The 14,193-nt window shown below is 40.3% G+C and overlaps 1 protein-coding gene across 6 annotated transcripts in view; it reads right to left on the bottom strand.

Annotated features, from left to right (window-relative positions):
* Positions 1-14,193, bottom strand: part of PUM2 (pumilio RNA binding family member 2) — a 107,792-nt gene that overhangs the window by 93,229 nt on the left and 370 nt on the right. Inside the window, exon 1 of one of the 6 annotated variants that reach the window (XM_027767938.1) lies at positions 11,202-11,292. The exons of the other annotated variants lie outside the window; for them this stretch is intronic. The gene's annotated coding sequence lies outside the window, so the exon portion shown is untranslated. Of the gene's footprint in view, positions 1-11,201; positions 11,293-14,193 lie in introns of those variants that run through there. 6 annotated transcript variants of the gene reach the window in all.

Here is a 14,193-nt window from a genome sequence, read left to right as displayed (position 1 = left end):
AAAAAGGAACAATGTAGTAGACCTAAGAATTTATCTCAAGAGTAAAGTAACGGAGCTCTAATGACACCTTCTTTTGCGTCTTTCCAGGTTTTGGTCTAAGATCAAGAGATGAGGTACTTAAAGAACTCGTAGATATTTTTAACAGGTCTTTTGATTCTTACTATTGTAGTGACTCATGCCCCTAGTGCAGGGGTCAATAAACTTTTTCTGTAAAAAGCCAGACGGGTAAACATGTTAGACTTTGCAGGTCATATGGTCTCTGTTGTAGGTACTCAAGCCTTGATATGAAAGCAAGCACAGAAGATATCAAATGCAGGTCATATGGTCTCTGTTGTAGGTACTCAAGCCTTGATATGAAAGCAAGCACAGAAGATATCAAAATGAATGAACATGAATGTGTCCCAATAAATATTCATATACAGTAAAATCTGAACTTCACATGTTTGTGTGTGTGTATGTATACATATTTTTGGGGGGAGAGAGGTTTTTGCTACAAGGCGCGTGCACTTGCCAGAAAGACAGAGACAGAAAACGAGAAATCACAATCCCAGAGGGGACGGCCACACTGCAATCCCTTCTCTTCCATTCTCCTCTCAGGATCTTGGGCACGCACACACACACCCCCAGCATGACTTTAAGCCACTGGGTCCAGGACTTGAACTGTGGTTGACTACATGGGAGTCTAGCGACATAGCAATTGCGCCAACTGCTGGTCCCTGAATTTCATCTATTTTCATGTGTGAAATTCTCCTTTTTACTTTTTCCCTATTATTAAAATATGTAAAAATCCTTTCTTAGAAAGTGGGCCATGTGAAATTAGAAAATGAGTCAGAAATGGCCTATAAATCTTAAGTTTGTTGAACTCTGAGCTCTAGTGCTAATAATTTACTCTCTTGATTACTCCACAAAAATCAAATGCAGATAATCCTCTCCTTCTCCCAAATATGAGAAAACTAAAAGTTAAGCATCAGAGCTTTGCTTTCAACTTTTTCGTTTAGATCCCCACTCTTTTTTGCTGCTGTTGTTATAAGGGACGGTAGGAATTCCTGATCATATCTGAAAAGAGGTGATTTTATCTTTGTATGGCCACAGTAGGTTGACAGGGAGAAGACTTTAAAATACAATCTTTCTCTCTCTCTCTTCCCCCCTTCTCTCAAACACCCCCTAACACCACCACAATACAACACAATTTCAGCTCAGGTTTTCTAGTTGTTGGTCATTACTATTTACTTCATTCATGAAGAAGAGAACTGGATAAAGTAGGCAAAAATGAGCAAGATAATAGGAAAAAATAAATACCTTTTCAACTCTCCACCACAATGACAACAATAAAGTCAAAAGGGCTAGAGGGGAGAGGGTCACATATATTAGAGGGTCCAACACTACATGGGATTCCCAACATTTTTACAAAATGCCCATCCACCGTCAAAATCACAAACAGCTACAAATGCTGGTGTCAGACCAGAGGGTGGTATGGTGGTTAAGGAGGCTGGATCCTATGCAGCCAACCCCAAGATATAAGCCCTGGATCCAGTGGCTTGAACACACTGGGCACATATACATACATGCTCAAAATTCCAACAGGAGACTAAAGGAGAAGGGACTGCAGTGTGGTTACCCCCTCCCTTGCCACATCCTGGAGTTAGGGGAGAGGATACTAAGAATACTGTAAGAAGGTGGGAAGGAAGGAAAATGATCAAATAAAAATATTCCAGGAGAGGGACAAGCAGGTAGCATAATGGCTATGTCACTGGAATCCCATGTAGTCGACCATGGTTCGAGTCCTGGACCCGGTGGCTTAAACTCACGCTGGGGGGGGTGTGTTTGTGTGCATGCCCAAGATCCCAAGAAAATGGAGAAGGGATTGCAGCATAGTCATCCCCCCCGGGGGATGATTTTTTCTGTCTTTACGTTTTCCTGGCGAGTGCAAGTGCCCTATAGCAAAAACCTCTCCAAAAAAGAAAGGGGAAAAAAAAAGTGGAAAAAAAAAATTCCAGGAGAACAAACAGGTGCATGGAGGCTAAGGCAGCTGAATCCTACATGGTCCAGGCAGTTAGAATCCGAACCCAGTAGCTTGACAAACACGCCGGCTGCATGTGTATGTGCCCTAGATTCCAGAGGGGAGAACAAAGGAGACAGGCCGGGCACAGCCATCTCCCCTAGGGAAATTTCTCACACTCACCCAACCCTCAACTGTCTCCAACAAGCGCATATACCCTACAGCAAACTGAAAAGAAAAAAAAAAAAAAAAATCAGGGTACTATGTGAAAACCAGTCTATCACAACTAATTCCTTATCTTTCATATCTACACACTGTCAGAATTCTGGCCACCAAGGCACGTGTGACCAGTGTGTTTCTCAGACTGCTAGGAATGGGATTTGAATCATGGTCAATCATGTGGAATATGGTTCCCTTAATCTCTAAGCCATAGAGCCAGTCCATATTTCCAAAAATATTTTTAAATATACATGTCAAAAACACTAACTGCATTTATATAGTTCTTATAATTATCCTACCTTGGAAATCAATGACCTCATAGGTAGGACTCAAATATTTAACAAATGAATTAGTTAATAATGTTATATCTAAGTATTAAAAATAGCAGTTTCTATAGCTATTCTGGTGAGCATGCATGCCCTGTAGCAAATTTTAAAAATAGTAATGATAATGGGAACCAGCAGTTAGCGTAATGGCTATGTCGCTGGACTCCCGACCGCGGTTCGTGTCCCGGACCCGGTGGCTTAAAACTCACGCCGGGCCCGTGTGCGTGCGTGCCCAAGATCCCGAGAGGAGAATGGAGGAGAAGGGATTGCGGCGTGACCATCCCCCCTGGGGGGTGATTTCTCGCTTTCTGTCTCTATGTCTCTCTCTGTCTGTCTGGAGAGCGCACGCGCCCTACAGCGAAAATCTCTCCCAAAAAAAAAATAGTAATGATAATAAATAAAACTGAATAAATAACTCCTCAAGGAAAAAAACAGTAAAGAAAGCTAACTGTTTGGCACTCGGATTTTACTTGGGGTAAAATAATCCACTTTATTGGGATAAATCACAGGTATACCTTATGGTGAGGACCTGCTAATCGATTCCCAAAAGATCAAGTACACTAAGCCACTTTGGAAACACTTCACGTACCCCTCAGGGCTATGAGTACTCCAATTTTAGTATCATTGGCTCTTAAATCCTCACAGTGCATAAGAGTCTAGGTAGGAAGCTTTTTAAAAAAAATGTGTTCACATCCACCTACACAAAGCTCATTTGAATTAAGTCTGGGTGGGGAGACAGACATATTAGTATTTTTATATTCTTGGTATTTTTTTTTTTTAGAAAGATTTTTGCTATAGGGTGCGTGCGCTCGCCAGAAAGAGACAGACAGAAAGCGAGAAATCACTATGCAGGAGAGATGGCCACTCGCCACAATCCCTTTTCCTCCATTCTCCTCTCAGGATCTTGGGCATGCACGCACACGCACCTGGCATTGAGTCTAAGCCACTGGGTCCAGGACTCAAACCGCAGGCCACTACATGGGAATACAGCAACGTAGTCATTATGCCAACTGCTGGTTCCATTTTTTTTTTTTTTTTTAAATAGCTTTCCAAGTGATGTGGCCCTGTGCAGATAGGGTCAAGATGTTTATACATCTCCGTATGGCTAAAGAATATATCCATGAACACAGTTAGGGTTTTTTCACCCTCTAAATTGTTAGTATCATTTGTTGTGGTCTAAGAAACCAGAATCGGAAAACCTAGACTACAGTTCCAGGTAAGTCTCTTAACTAGTTGAACAAATGCATCGTGTTAACTCTTTGATATTATTTCCCTATAAAGAACATTCCTTCCTTACAGAGAATTACTGCAAAGATTAAGTGAGGTAATATATGAAAAGTGAAACATAAGTGTGTTCCAGAGTATTACCAACCCACCACAATGAGCAAACATGTAACTTTCTGTTCAAAAATCAATATAAAATCTCTTGACCCAGAAGTTTTTTCTTTTGAGAATTCATTATACACAAACAGCACCAATATGAAAGTTATCACCTGCATAAGAATATTTACTGCAATGTTGTTTATAATAGTTCAAAAATAGAAACCGAACCTAAACTCAAAAAAATGATTTAAATAAAATCATGTAGTAAAAATGGAAAGTAATTTAAGTTATGTGTATGAGGGAGAGCAGGTGATGTGGTGGTTAAGGTACTGAATTCCTACATAGCTGATGATGGTTCAAATCCCAAACCTGGCTGCTTGAAAATCACACCAGGCACAGGTGTATGTGAGCCCAAAATCCCGAGAGGAGAACGGAGAAGGGACTTCAGCATAGCCATCCCCCAGGGGGTGATTTCTCATTTTCCCTCCCTCTGGAGAGCACACATGTCCTATGGAAAAACCTGGAGGGGTGGGGGAGTTATGTGGCTAGTGTGTTAAAATTTGGTGAGTCATTATTAAGGGACTAAGATGGTGAAAACTTAATCTCACTACAGTGCTGAGAGGTAGGGCCTTTGGGAAATAACTAGGCATCAGGATGGGACTCCCATAATTAGATCCTGGTGACTTTACAAGACGAGGGAACAAAATGAAGAGAAACATGGACACACGTACACACACACACACACACACACACACACTGCTCTACTTAAGTTCCTGCCCTCCATCTTATCCATCCCCAAAAAGACCCTCGCGTGTTACAACCCCTGGACCTTAGATACAGGTCGTAAGCTGAATAAACTTTTTTATTTTTTTAAATAAATTACTCAGACTCAGGTAATTCTGTTACTAGCAACAGAATAGATTAGAACACCATATTAAGTATAAATATGAAGCTGCCTAATGTATATATGATCTCATTTTTGTTGAAAAGGAGGATAACAATATATATGACTATATATCTATATATACTGGGTCATTGGAAAAGTCATGTTGCATTTTCACATAGAAAAACAAAGAAAAAATACATCATGATCTTTCCAACAACCCAATATGTTCATGAAAGCATGAAAAAATAGACAATTCAATTCTGGTAAAGGAGGAAGCACTATCGGCTTTATCTTCTCATTTCCTTTTTATTGAAGTTTGTTCCAGTTGGCAAATTTCATATGAAAGTACATCTCAGAACCACCCAGGTGGCATGGTAGTTAAGGTGTCTGAATCCTGGACCAGAGGCTTGGAAAATACAATGGGTACATGCCCAAAATCCAAAAGAATGGAGAAGGGATAATGGTGTGGCCATCCCCTCAGAGGGTAATTTCTCACTTTCCCCTCTCTCCATGGCAAGTGCACAGACACCATAGCAAAAAAAAAAAAAAAAAGTGCAGTTTAAACACATTAGAGTTGGGAGATGTTAAATCAAATTTACAGGGAACCATTGGATTAGAACAACTTCCTACCCTAGACCCAATGGGCTAAACCAAATTGGAGTTAAATACATTGAAGTTCCAGGCTAATAAAGCCAAGATGTTTATATGGACTTCAAAAAAAATCAAGAGGAGGGGGACCAGCAGTTAGTGTAATGGCTATGTTGCTGGACTCCCACGTAGTTGACCGCGGTTCGCATCCCGGACCCGGTGGCTTAAAACTCACGCCAGGCGCGTGTGCGTGCGTGCCCAAGATCCCGAGAGGAGAATGGATTGCGGCGTGACCATCCCCCCTGGGGGGTGATTTCTCACTTTCTGTCTCTATGTCTCTGACTATCTGGCAAGCGTACGCGCCCTATAGAAAAAACCTCTCCAAAAAAAAAAAAAATCAAGAGAGGGACCAGCAGATGGTGTAATGGCTACATCGCTGGACTCCCATGTAGACAATGTAGTTCAAGTCCCTGACCCAGTGGCTTAAACTCACGCCGGGCGCATATGCATGCATGCCCAAGGTCCCGAGAGGAGAGGAGAATAATGGAGAAGGGATTGCGGCGCGGCCATCCCCTCTGAGGGAGTGATTTCTCACTTTCTGTCTCTCTGTTTCTCTTTCTGGCAAGTGCACGCACCCTATAGCAAAAGTCTCTCCAAAAAAAAAAAAATCATCAATCAAGAGGATGAGATTAACAGTCCAAACCCCCTAAACAGTTGAGTTTTAAAAAGAATAAGCAAGTCCTCTCTTCTTTAATTTTTACTATAAAAGTGATCTTGAAACAAAAAATTCACTTTTCTGTTTCTGCTTTCTTTTCTGTTTACAAAGCCAACTTCTTCTGCTTAACTAATTTGAACATTCTACTGGGTCATCAGACAAGTCATGTTTTCTATGAAAAAACGTGTCATGACTTTTTAAACAGTCTGATATTTTATAGAACAGGTGTTGCCCAATTTTAGAATCCCAAATAAAAATCAATTAGGACTTTTAAATTTTTTGTATTTCTGACTTTTGGTGGAGTCTTTATCACAGCACTAAGTACAAAAGACCTTGTGCTATTTTTAGTTCCTATTATGCTACAGTTGAATGCCCAAAGACTTGTTTCAAATGGTAAACTAGTTATTTTCAATTGTTACACAGCAGTAATTAGAATATAGCACCAAGAAAAAAATAAATGCTAATTCGGTTGTAATAGGGAACTTAAGGAAGTTGAATGCATGATCTGAGACAACTGAAAAAAAATATTTTTTAAAGCAGCAGCCTTTAATGCAGTTCACAAGGACTGTTTCGTTAAAATTTTCAGAAGTGTGTTCCTTATTCACCAATTTGCATGGAGTTTTTTAGATTAGAGATTCCTTTTCTGATACATTTAAAATATGCTGCTCCCCAGCACCTACTTGCTCTTCTAGAAGTTTTTTGAGCACAAGTTAATCTTCATTTTCTGTTACTTGCATAGTAAAGGTGCTAAGAAGTTGTCATATAATTAAGTTTACTCAGTGTAACTATTTTTCTGTAAAAGTTAATACAAAAAGACAATTTAAGAGGTGGCTTTTCTAGTTATTCCCTAGATAATGGAAAACAAATTGAGTTATATTTCGACTTCTCATATAAGCTGGGGAGAACGGTCATTTCGCTATTAACCAGGAAAATCTATAACTTATCACAGTTACATCTTAAAATGTTTACAGTAACTTTACAAATCGTCTAAGAAAAACATAAGGGCTGTAGAAATCTTTGAATTAAGAGGAAGCTTAGATGCTGAGTATGGAATGTGATTTTTTTTTTTAAGAGAGATTTTTGCTATAGGGTGTGTGCATTTGCTGGAAACAGAAAGCGAGAAATCACCCCCCTCCAACCTGCGGGGAGCGCCAGGCCACAATCCCCTCTCCTCGGTTCTCTCAGGACTTTGAGGGCGCCTGCGCTGTACATGAGTTTTAAGCCACTGGTTTCGGGACTCAAACTGTGGTTAATACAGGAGAGTCCAGCAATGTAACAATTATGCCATCTGCTGGTCCCTCAATGGTGATTTTTAAAAGTTTGTTTATTTGATTCACATGCACACCCTCTCAACAGTCATGCTCTGATACCCTTCCCACAGATTCCAGCTTGTCTTGATCTTAGGAGCACACCCACTGTTTTCAGGTCCACTTGGAAACTGAACCCACAGTCAACTATATATTTTCCTGTTCAGTAAGAGACCATGGAGGCTATGCCAGAAATTGTGAATTTTTAAAGTTCCTCAAGTACTCAAGAATAAGCCTTGAATTGGTGATGTTTCCCAGTAACTTTAAGATGACAAAATCAACTTCCTAAAGACCTAAATTTAAAAACAGTCAGGTTTTGCTTAAAAACAAAAACACAAAAAAAACGCCAAAAAACTAATACCTAAATTGCTGAAAAGAGAAACTGAATCTATGCTACTTTCAAAGATTAGCAGTAAATTGTGTATTTTAAAAAGCAAGTATGTGGTAGAGAAATATCCTTAAACACAATTTAAATACAATTTGCTCTATACTCATTTAAACAAAAAATTTTGGAAAAAGGCAGACTATCTCACATTTAAAGAATAAAACTGAGGGCAGGACCAGCAGTTAACGTAATGGTTATGTCGCTGAACTCCCATGTAGTTGACTGCGGTTCGAGTCCTGGACCCGGTGGCGTAAACTCATGTGTGCCCAAGATCCTGAGAGGAGAATGGAGAAGGGATTGTGGCATGGCCATCCCCCGCTCCCCCCCCCCACCCCGGGGTGATTTCTTGCTTTCTCTCTCCCTGTCTCTGTCTTTCTGGTGAGCGCACACACCCCATAGCAAAAACCTCTCCAAATAAAAAAAGAATAAAATTGAGGAAAATAAAACAAACACTGAATAATAAATAAAACTCGTAAGTTCACTTTTTAACTTTCGATGATCCACAGATAAATAGGAGAAAATATAGGTCATATCCAATTCTCATTATCCACAGGGGAAAAAAAATCTTAATCTCTTAGAGACAACCGAGTTTCTGGCACTAAGCTTTAAGATAAATTTTTGATATCGGGTTCAGAAAAATACAGTTTAAATTTTCCTCAGTTATAATCCTAGATTTCCAAAATCTTCGGGATGGCCATATTAGATAAAGCCCTTCAAATCTCATGGGCACCTGACTTCCCCGACTTAAGAGTCACTACACACATTAATCCCTCTGGCTGAAGGCCATATCACACATTTTTGGACTAAATTAACTTCCTAAATCTTTTAGGAATCAACTTTACCTCCTGTGAAAAGTTTTCCCTGACTCCTCTAATTTCCACCTTAATGAGTCCACGGTCCTTCTATAATACCAATTCCCTGACAGTAAATGCACTGTACTGTAATTATGAATTTAATTCTTTCTCTCCACTTTACTCTTAACTCAAGAGAACCACGTTATCACCAACATCTATGCCAAGTGTGGCATGCAACAGGCCTGCAATCCTGGAAAATGTGTACAGGTTTTTCTGGTAGCCTAGCTAGATGAAAAAGACATAACTTAGAATATGCAAGCAATAAACTGAATGTCCTTCAAACAAGACTCCACTGATATTCTCTCAATCAGGATTCTGATTAGAATTGGCAATTTATCTTTAAAGAGATCCTTTTAAAGGTTGTCCAAGAAAACACCTGTATGTTAAAATCCAGAGCCAACTCTTAACTCCAAAACTTAATTCCACTTTGGATGAATAAATGGCTCTGTCTCCAAGATTTGGGATGTTTCTTTTCTTTCTGTTTTTGCCACAGGCCAATGAGCTTGCTGGAGGGAGAAACAGACAGTGAGAAGGAAAGTGAGTGTTCCCAGGGGGGGTACAGACACTCCTCCTCTACTCTCCTCTCTGGATTTCAGCACTTTCATGCATATTTTTCTTGAGTGATTTTTTTTTCAAACCTCCAGGTCCAAGACTCAAATCACAGTTGTTAGATTTTCAAGCCTCCACATTCAAGACTCAAATCATGGTCAGTCATGTGGGTGTACAACAACCAAGCCACTATGCCCACCGCTGGCCTCACCAGATTTGGGTTTTACACAGAAAATTTAATGTTTTGCATTTAATCACACTAAACGTGCTGGTAAAATATTGCAGAATGGTCCTTAAAAATGGGTTGAAAAAAATGATCTGGTCATTGGGGCCAGCAGCTGGCTTAATGGCTATATCACTGGACTCCCATGTAGTCGACCATGGTTTGAGTCCTGAACTCAGTGGCTTAAACTCACGCCAGGAGTGTGTGCGTGGCGTACCCAAGATCACAAGAGAATGGAGGAGAGGGGACTGCGGTATGGCCATCCCACCGGGGAGTGATTTCTCTCTTTCTGTCTCTCTGTCTCTTTCTGGCAAGCGCATGAGCCCTATAGCAAAAACCTTTCAAAAAAAAAAAAAGTGGGACCAGCAGTTAGCGTAATGGCTAGGTTGTTGGACTCCCATGTATTCAACCGTGGTTCGAGTCCTGGACCCAGTGGTTTAAACTCACGCTGGGCGCATGTGCATGTGTGCCCAAGATCCCGAGAGGAGAAAGGAGAAGGGATTGCGGTGTGGCCATCCCCGGGGGGTGGGTGGTGTGATTTCTCGCTTTCTGTCTGTCTCTCGCTCTCTGTCTTTCGGGCGAGCGCAACACGCCCTATAGCAAAAGCCTCTCCAAAAGAAAAAAAAAAAAACTGGTCATCAAAATGGAAGGTGTAGTAGCTCTTACCCTTTTTTATAATTTTTAAATGGTTTTTAACAAAATTATACAATATGGTCCATATCTTTCTCTACTTACAATTTGCCTCATTTGACCGCCTAGTAAAGACTAGTTGTTAGGGTCACCATGCTTCTACCACTTACCTACCTTCTTTAATGTTTGAATGAATAAGAACAACTGCATCTTATTTAATCCATTATGACTTCCTACCAGGAATTCTAATAAGCCTTTCAGAAAGGGCCTAAAATGGGATAACCACCCTCAGATCTGGAACTTGGTATTCCTGACAGCCATTTACTGCAACAGAAATCACAGGATCTGTCCCCAAACAAGGGACCCTGGTTCCCCCCCCACACTTAAAAAATGTAAATATAATGTTTTCCTATACCTACCCACAACCACTGCAGTGCATACTTGCTGGCATTCAGTTCCAGGTTCTGTACCTCCAAGGAGTGTTCACTAGATGGTTTTGTAATGTCATTTTATAGTTAATTTTACCAGATCTCTTCCAGGATACAATTTTTTTTTTGGGGGGGGGGTTTACTGTAGCTCTAACATATTTTGTCCTAAGTAGGTGACAATGACCACCTTTTTATCTTGTCCCACTCGCAGTCAATCAAAAAATTCTGACACTTTAACTATCCCCTCTCCTCCTTTCACATTTCATACTTCTTCTCTTTTTAATTCTTGGCAGCTACAGTGATATGCATATAAGGTGTACACACTTGGATGTTTTCAAAACATCTAAAAACTTACTCCTCCACAAGAAAGTAACAGTAAGAAAATAAAAAATTAAGTCAAAACTAGCAATTGTAAACTGAAAATAGATGGAATTACAGTACCTAAATTTGCAGAGTGGAATTTCAAAAAAAAAGAAAGAAACAACAACAAAACTATCCTTTGCCAACATACTTGAATGATCAGTCCTTTTTAATTCTTTAAACCACTTAGAAGGATATAAAACGGCCAATGAAGGAAATTTTTTGTTTACAATTTCATTAAGCATTTAATGACTCTAGAAGGTGATATTTGTAATAGGCAAGTCTTAAATTTTATTTACAAATAAGTTGGATGTTTTGAGTTTTAGGAAAAGTCTCTAGGAAAAAAACATACATTGTCTCTAAACACACTGCTACTGTAACTAAGAAAATGCAATTATCATGCACCTACCTATATAATCATTCTATAGTGTTTCATTCACTGAAAAAGTTGGAAAATATTTGCCAGTACATTCCCTTTTTTTTTTCTTTTTGAGAGGTTTTTGCTATAGGGCGGGTGCGCTCCCTAGAAAGACAGAGAGACAGAAAGTGAGAAATCACTCCCCAGAGGGAATGACCACGTGCAATCCCTTCTCCTCCAGTTATCTTGGGCACGCATGCACACACAAGCACCTGGCAGGAGTCTAAGCCACCGGGTCCAGGACTAGAACTGCAGTCAACTACATGGGAGTCCAGCAACACAGCCATTACGCTAACTGCTGATCCCGGTACATTCACTTTTTCAACAACAAAAACAATACATTTTAATTGAAAACTGTCTTTTCTGTATATTGTCAAATGTAAAAATTACTATCAAAATACACACTACCAGGGCCAGCAGGTGGTGTGGTTGTTGAGATGCTGGACTCCCACAGGTTGACCATGGTTCAAATCCCAGACCTGGCAGCTTACTTTCTTTCTCTCTCTGGTGAGCACATGTGCCCAATAGCAAGTTTAAAATAATAATAGTAATTACATTAAATAAGTAAATAACTTTAAAAAAATATGCACTTCTAAAGGTAAGGTTTAAGAAAACCTTTTCAACCACACAGTCAGAAACATGTGAGAGACTGCTGACAGCTACACTGAAAGGCATAATTGAGACCTAGGCCAAGTGGGATTCCTAACACTACACCCCATAATTATCCTAACCCAATCATCACAAGTAGCACTGGACAGCTAACTAGAACCAACTCATTTACAAAGGGGCAGTCTATCCCTGGTGACCTCATGAACCGGAACATATTAAGTGCTTTCTAGCAGGAAGTAGACTTCTAGAGCAGGAGTTTCTAGGAAGAGACTCAGCCATACTCGATCAGTTCCCACTTAACAAATTTATCGAACAGAAGAATGAGGAAGTAAGACAACAGGGGCAAGCCTGAGTATTTTTAGGCCTTCCTAAAAATAGCAAGAAAAAAAATGTAATTTCTACCCAATTAAAAGTGTGATTTTTATTATCATCACACCTGTTAGTAAATGGCCTCCAGCTGTGAATATAAGTGAGCCAAACCATACAAAATTCAAATGCTCAGATATTCATCAATTTTAAGAGTATTTAAAAATACAGAATACTTCTGTAACTGGGAAACCAGCAAGGTCTTTAAATTACTAAGTATGCAGAAGCTGAACCCAGAAGACAAGCCCCATCCTCCACTTAAAATAGTCAATGTCTATAAAAAGGAGGTCAGCCTGGTCACAGTGAAGATTGGCTTTGAATGCTGCACCTGGCCATATCTCTGATCATAATTGCTTTGCCAAGGAAGGTAAGTACCTAGACAAATTATCTTTCAAAATCAGGAAAATTTAAAAACAAGGATGGAAGTTTTAAGAGGAAATGCCCAATATTAGTATGTGTTAAGACTCTGCAGTACTTGGTATCTTTTTTTTTTTTTTTGAGAGGTTTTTGCTATAGGGCGTGTGCGCTCGCCAGACAGAGAGAGAGAAAGCGAGAAATCACCCCCCAGGGGGGATGGCCACGCCGCAATCCCTTCTCCTCCACTGTTCTCTCGGGATCTTGGGCACGCACGCACACACACCCGACGTGAGTTTAACCCGGGTCCAGGACTCGAACCACCGTCGACTACGTGGGAGTCCAGCGACATAGCCATTATGCTAACTGCTGGTCCTACACTACTTGGTATCTTATAAACTTTTAATGTCTAAGAAAATTTGGCGAAGTCAAAGTGACAGTGTTTTAAGACCTACTTAGATGTCAGTCATTAATTTAGGCTTTAAATTAAAATCTTAGTAAGTTGTATAACACCTAAAAGAACTTTGTAGTCCAACAAATTAAAGAATCCATGTTTTAAAATTAAAACCAATTTAAGTTAAAACATGTTTAAGTTTGTTAATAGTGAAACTAACTTGAAGATAAACAGACTCGCGCAGGATTAAGAAAACTGAACTGAACCTTAACCGCCTAAGAACCAGGTTTCTGAACTGTAACCATTTTTTAGGACCGTGTAAACCTCTTCAGAGTACAAAAACTGCTCTCCAAAGGACAATTCTACACAACTCCATTTCATCAAAAATTGGAACTTTAAAAGTTATCCTTGCAATGAGAGAAATACCAACAATTATGACTGAGCACATGAAGTAGGATCATTTTAAAAAGAGATGAAAAGCCTAAGAATAAAAATTTAACCACTTAAAAAAACTCACTCCTGGCATTTTAAACAGGATTGCTAGCTCGAATTCCTCAACTCATCCTCCAATACTCCAGGTCACATGCTAAAGAGTCACCTATTAAACACGAATCTAAGCAGTAAACAAGCCTTTAAAATCCTGAGTTAACTCCTCTTTTTAACATGGTTTTCTTGACATGCAATGCCTTTACAGGTGTTACATTTCCCTTACGCGGTTAAATGCATTTTACTAATAAAGCCTTCGCCCCAGATCCTCGGACCAGAGTCCACCATCAGTCCTCCCGATAAGTGAAAACCTCAAGGCACTAGTCCTGACATGATCCGTGGGCAACACATTCCCCTCCCCAAAGTTGAAACGTGGTGGGATAAAAAGCTAAGGGAAGTTTTCTCTAGCCGCGCTAACTTTTACACACGTGCCCGGGCAGAAAACTTGAAATAATCCATTTTCCTTAAATCTGACCCCATTCCGATACGAACACTGTGTCGACTATGGGAAGCCGTATCCTCTCCTCTATGCTCTTCAACATGTTTCTGAGTATCGAAATCGGCTTCTGTAACAAAACACGCCGAGCCCTACTAAAGGCCCTCCACCAGTCAAACGCGAGACACTGCTCCCCCCACGCCCACGCCTGTCTGCCGCAAGCTTTCCCTGGACACACGGCCCTCGCGAAGGCCCACTGGTTTTCAGACCCACTCCTTCCTCTTCGCCCTCTGCCGACTCGCACGCTCCCCGCTCCGGACCCGCCCGGCCTGTCCCCA

This window comes from Tupaia chinensis, unplaced genomic scaffold (assembly GCF_000334495.1).
Source record: "Tupaia chinensis unplaced genomic scaffold, TupChi_1.0 Scaffold144952_1, whole genome shotgun sequence".
NCBI lineage: Eukaryota > Metazoa > Chordata > Mammalia > Scandentia > Tupaiidae > Tupaia > Tupaia belangeri.
This window is presented reverse-complemented; position numbering and strand designations above follow the sequence as displayed.